Source organism: Haplochromis burtoni, unplaced genomic scaffold (assembly GCF_018398535.1).
Source record: "Haplochromis burtoni strain Fernald_Lab_line unplaced genomic scaffold, NCSU_Asbu1 Contig_420, whole genome shotgun sequence".
In the NCBI taxonomy this organism is placed as follows: domain Eukaryota; kingdom Metazoa; phylum Chordata; class Actinopteri; order Cichliformes; family Cichlidae; genus Haplochromis; species Haplochromis burtoni.
The window spans coordinates 256744-262743 of record NW_024582781.1 but is presented as its reverse complement, the minus strand read 5'-3'; the positions used below and the strand labels follow the sequence as shown (position 1 = coordinate 262743).

Below are 6000 nucleotides of genomic sequence, written 5' to 3'. Positions count from 1 at the left end.
GGACACCACTCAGACAGCCAGCAATTTAAGGAGAACATGCGGCTAAACATGTCACTCCTGGTCTGATTGGGGAGGGGACCAGAGAAAACTACAGAGTCCGACATTCTATTCAGATGTGCTTTTACTGCATCTGGAATGCCTTTGGAATCATTGTCATGGTCAGAAATGCCAATTAGAGACTTTTTAGATATTATTGTTTGGTGAATCAAAATTTTGCAGATATATTTTTGCAAAATTTGCAAAGAAATAATATTACCAAAAATCTCAAATTGCATTACTCCATAAGCCCTGTTGGCTCAGATTTTCAATCCATTTGTTTAATTTGGCATACATTGGCCTTTTCTTTTGTTTTCTCTTCATTAAGAATGACTTCTTTACAGATACTCATCCAGTTCTGTTCAGGCTTGGTGAAGAGTAAACAGATTAACTGAATGGCCAGATTCATCTCTCAGTCCTGCAAAAAGTCTTTGTTGGATTTCTTTAGAGCAAGACTTTCAGATATGATCACCAGCTGTAGATCTTTTTTTTAAGCCTGCCACCTATTCTTTTGTCTTTCACTTATCTTAACTTGGCTGAAGTATAAGCTGGACACAGTGGTGGGAAATAGCAAGTTTATGATTGGGAATAACTTAGTCAGGGCAAAAAATGTGACTATTTACTCTCTGTGTGATAACTGTTATTGTTGGGATGATTTGCAAATTCACCAGAAGAAACTGGAACAAATTACATATTTTTTTCCAACAGGCTGCTAGTAATAAAGTGTATAAAGATGCAATTTAAAACTGTTTCTATGCTAAGTTATCTATTATGTTTAGATGCAAAACTCATGCATCCCTTGAGTTAAGATTGAATCATTTATTAGTTAGTGATTTAATGGCTTAAAACAATTATTCTGAATATGGTCAAATACAAAGACTAGACCAATTTTTTTATTTTATTTTTTTAAAGCAGCTAATTTCAAGGCCACTTTAAAAATGACAAGAAAGTCTGCCTCCTTGGAAGCAAACTGTAATGAAGCCACTTCACTTAAAAAACAAACAAACAAACAATAAAACAGCAAAACTGCTGACATGCTTAATTATTTAGTAATTATATTGTTGCGGGTGAACCTGCCAATCAAATGGATCAGCTCTAGCCATGAGCAAAGAGCATTTCCACCATGGGTCTAAAAAAATATGAGGCATGGACTGGAATGCCCATTAAACAATATGGACAACTTGAACTGACTCGTGTTTCAGTAGGTCTGTTTCATGATTTAATGGGAACATAATGGTGATGGCTGCATACATACTCAGTTCCCCTTCAATGGTTAATCCATGTCATTAATGGTGTCTCAATTAAATAAAGGCGTTCTTTACGGAAGCAGCTGGAAAACCTCCCCCCCGGCAGCAAAACTAGTACGCATGCTTATTTTCGTCCAGATGCCATCACATCACAGGCGCTCGCGCTCTGTTGCTTGAAAGTCAATCTCCGTTAAACAAAGCGGCATCACCCCGCTCTCTCTCTGCCGGGGCAGATTGGCCGCCATCCCTCCTCATCAAGGCGGCCTCTGATTGGACAGTCTCCTCTTCTCCGCTGACAGCCCCCCGCCAACCCACCTCCATCTCCGTGAGCGCAGCGTGCAGCTCGAGACGCCGAGCAGAGGAGGTATCACCGCTGTGTGAAGCGGACGGATCTAAGATTCCTGGACAACTTGTAAGGACGGGACGCGGACGACAACACGGGTGGGTGTTTTCATTAAGGGTCGGAAATGTGTGTTTTTTTTTCCTTCGGTGTGTTATGTGTCGGGGAATTTTTCTTGCCACTAAAAATATTCGTTCGCTTCCAGCTCCCAGCTCCCAGGGATGCTGTGTTTGGAAGTGACATTGAGTTAAGGGCTTGCCAAGTCGATCACATGCAGTTTTGTTTATGACTACGCCGTTTGACCCTTGTTGTGGTTGTAAATGTTGTTTCCTACTGTGGCTTTTTCTTGTTTCTTTTCTTTCTTTTGTTCAGCAGGCATGCGCCGAAGGTAATACTGAGATTTAAAACTTGCTACTGAAGATGTAGTTTGATACATTTTCGTCTTTTGAAATGGCACGACTCGGTGCTCGGAGCTGCTTTATACTGTGTAGTTCGCAGGAATAACTGCGGTTTTAAGTGCGTGGCATCATTTCAGTAAGAAGCCGGTTCACAGGTGTCAGGTTTATTTGCGTTTATTAGAATCATAGAAAAAGGCGAGCAAGGGCAGAGGCAAAATAAATCCAGATAAGTAGATGAGAGCATTGTGCATTTCATAATGCTTTGTACTTCATAGCTTGATATCAGATATAACGGATTTATCTGGCCTCTAATCCATGTCAATTAACATGAACTCAGAAAAGCCGTCTGCTCTCTGTTGCACAGCATAAAGGAATGTGTGTCACCTTGCTGTCCTTTATCACCCTGTTAGATACTGCTACATTACACCAAGAAGTCAAAAACTGAAAGCGAGCCATATAACCCTCAGTGGCAAGCTGCTGAATAGGATTTTACCTTGTAATCTAAGGGTCATAACACAGTTCTTGGTCAGTGTCTATACTTGCTGTGAACAGTGTGCCTAAGCCTCCCAAAAATCCATTCCTATAGATTTAGTTTGACAGTTTCTTTGAAATATAAACACCGCACACGCACAAATGCATCTCCCTCCCACAGGACCGATCCTCTTTCTGGAATTGTACCATGCTCCTTGAAGTGCTTACATCAGTACTTCTTGACACTGTTTTTAAGCGGTGGAGTGTAACCATCTCTTTTGTGGGAGCACAACCTTTACATTGCCGCCTGGGTCGTTAATACGATCATCTCTGCCAGATTCTCTCATTTAAGCCTGTGTACTGGCATGCGACCAGACACTGGAATTGTGTGAATGACAGGAAAGTTCCATTTAATTTCAGAAATGTCCCGCGGTCCTCCATTTGTCTCCTGTGACACAAAATGCAGTGGTTTAATCTCAATTAGGAAATGACATCTGAAAATGGGAACCAGGACGTGGGTTTGGAGGTCTAGTTTGATGAAGTAAAGTATAGAAGAACTCATTTCCATTCTGCTGCTGTAATGCTGTTTAAATCCTCTGTTTGATTAAGCTCAAGCTTGATGGAAGCAATTTTTCTGTCACAAAAGCTCTGACAGATGTTGAGATTTAGAAACTGTTTCCACAATTGTAGGTGCTGCGATCACAGCTGCTAGTCCTTCTAAAAGTCATGATGACATTGATTGTGGATCAATAAATTACTGGTGCAGCGCTGGAAAGAGCCCCTCTGATTTTCCTCCTTTTACCTTCCCCCATGAAACTAATGAATTTGAGTCCTTTTTCAAAAGCTGTCTGTGCTAAATCATTATCAAACAGTCCTTCTTCAAAACTCAGTCGTTATATCTGCAAATAGGCTGTTGACATGTGCTGCGTTGTAAACTGCATCTTATTGGCATCCTGTGAGAGGAAGCAGGTCCCTGGGTGTGCATCTAATAGGCCTGTTTTAACTAATTTAACCCTCATGTGGGGGTTTTATGTGCAAAGGCATCCTGCCTGTTTGAGTTATTGGACGAATGCAATGCACAAAATCGATCTTTTGAAACCTTTGCTGTTTGCAATGCAGGAAAATGAAGACTGTTTTTTATGAATCTGCAGAAAAGCCCTCTTAATTACATCATATTTTAGTTCTGGATATTATTGGAGCTGAATTTATGGAACAGCATGGGCCCTCCTGGATGAGATAAACTGCGCGTGGCATTGATGAATAGCATTTGTATAGAGCACAACAGAAAAGTGTATTACAGAATGGGCTTATTAACTCGTTTACAGTTTCAATGCACTTATGCTTTCCTTGTCCACACGATTTAAGGGGAACTCTGTCAGCTTGTGGATTACTGTTTGTTACTGCACTCAGTGGCATTTTGGTGCCCTTGGGGAACATATTCCTTTAAAGTGTACAACGTGGTTTGTCAAATGTCAGTTGGATTTTCTTTTTCCTTTGGCAACTGCTACTTTACGAAGACCTTTACTTTGAAATGAGCCCATTTTAATGTCATCAGCTTCAATGTCTTATGATGTTTGGAAACACTTCATCATTGGGATTTAAGGTCAAGTCACCATCCGACCATCATGCAGGAAGGAATCCACACACCGATGGTTGAGGACGTTAAGGCTGCAATCATGGATACTTTGGCTACTTTTTGAGAAAGCTATGTTTGCCTGTGATCGACATCATCAGGTCCAGCCACATTTTCCAATTCCTGGAAAACAGATTTTACCGTAGCTAGGTGATACTCAAATATTCAAGGCTACCCCTTTTTTTACACTTGCACGTTAACCCTGCACATTGCTACATCCTTGCCTTCTTTTCTTGTGCAGTCAGGCAGCTGCTGTGCTTCTTAAGTGACAGTAACTGTGGCAAAATGCTAAATATACATAGTGGGTAGGGGTGCAACAATACACAAAATTCACGGTTCGGTTCGATACTTTGGTGTCACGGTTCGATATTTTTTCGATACAAAAAAATGTTCATGCCTTTTTAATTTGTCATTTATTAAAATTATAAATATATATTTTAACTCAAAAGTACAGTTTTTAAATTTAACCCTAACCCTTGTGCGTGTTTTTTATTTTGACAGCGAATGCGCACCTGCGGACCACTTATGTGCAGCCCTGGTTATTTAGCTCGTCATATTGCAGCCACAGAAATTCTTTTGTCCATGAAACCATAAAGCTGCACTTTCTTTTTGCCTTATAGTCTGATTTGTCATAACTTCTCCGTTTTGTGGTAAGCTTTTCTTTGGCTGTCACTTCTTCACCCTGACCTGTCTTATTTGGCTCAGCAGAACTAAAATATATATCCTGCTGCTTTTACACACGCACTCACATAACGCTCAGCGATTCTCTGCGCGATCAACCTCTCACATGTTTAAGCTTGCTGGGAGATTTCACTTGTCATGTTTGCATAGTAAGCTAACGATTGATAAGACGATGTCAGAGGAATTGGTGCGCAAATTATCATCACTCACCAATCAGTACTGTCGCTCTCTATACACAGTTCGCGCGATTGCAAAGTGAAAGCAAAAAACAAGCGCAAATTCAAACGCGATTTCAATATGTCACATATTGACAGTGGCTCACCGATGCCAATGACATAATTACCCAGCTACATTTCCGAAAGAATGCAAAAGCATTGACATATATTTTTCCTTCCTACAATAGCCCGACGGGCAGGGCAGAGATAGATTTTGGTAGCCCGACTGGAAAAATCGCTAGCCCCAGGACGTCGGGCTAGCGATTTGCGAGCCCTGTATCTGATTGAGGAATCACTCATCTTTGGAAAAGAGAGTTTATTACAGAGAAATGTCTCTTTCCAAAATAAAAGCTATACTATACGCTTCTTCTGGGCTATATTCTCAGCAGCATATTAAACATATCAGGTCCCCATAAGGAGAATCATGTGCTAACGGCTGTCTAAATGACTCGGGTAAAGTTTGTAGCATGCGTGCTTGTTGTTTTTGTCTGCTTCCACTTGTCTTTGCACTAGGATGATGTCGGCGTAAATGTGCAGTCATATTCATTGTGTTCCCACTAGTGCTTTCAGGTTAATCTCGTTGAAATGACCTTAACGCCACAACATGGCAAATCTCCGTTAACGAGCTACCCCTGATTGCCCCGTGCATGGGGCTAGACGGCCAACACGGTAACGAGCTAACTGCGCTAACAGACTAGTTCCCAGCTTAACTTAACTTCTGTCTTGCTAGCTTGCCCTGCACTTTTCCTTCTGACGATGCTGTCTGTGTTGAGCGCTCAGTGGATCTGCGCTCGACAGTGCAGCCTAGGCGGAGTAGTCGAACGCAGATTCACTGAGCGCTCAACACAGACAGCATCATCAGAAGGAAAGTTGATAAAATAAATTACAAATTTTGTATTGTTTGATACATATGCGTACCGAACTGAAAGCACTGTATCGAACGGTTCAATATCGATACGAATATCGTTGCACCCCTAAT

The 6000-nt window shown here is 41.2% G+C and overlaps 1 protein-coding gene across 7 annotated transcripts in view; it reads left to right on the top strand.

The window, feature by feature from the left end:
* Positions 1–103: 103 nt before the first annotated feature.
* LOC102314128 (beta-1,3-galactosyltransferase 1) overlaps positions 104–6000 on the top strand; it is a 215748-nt gene continuing 209851 nt past the window's right edge. For all 7 annotated transcript variants that reach the window (XM_005944615.3, XM_042213127.1, XM_005944620.3 and 4 more), the window contains exon 1: positions 104–1724. The gene's annotated coding sequence lies outside the window, so the exon portion shown is untranslated. The remainder of the gene's footprint in view (positions 1725–6000) is intronic.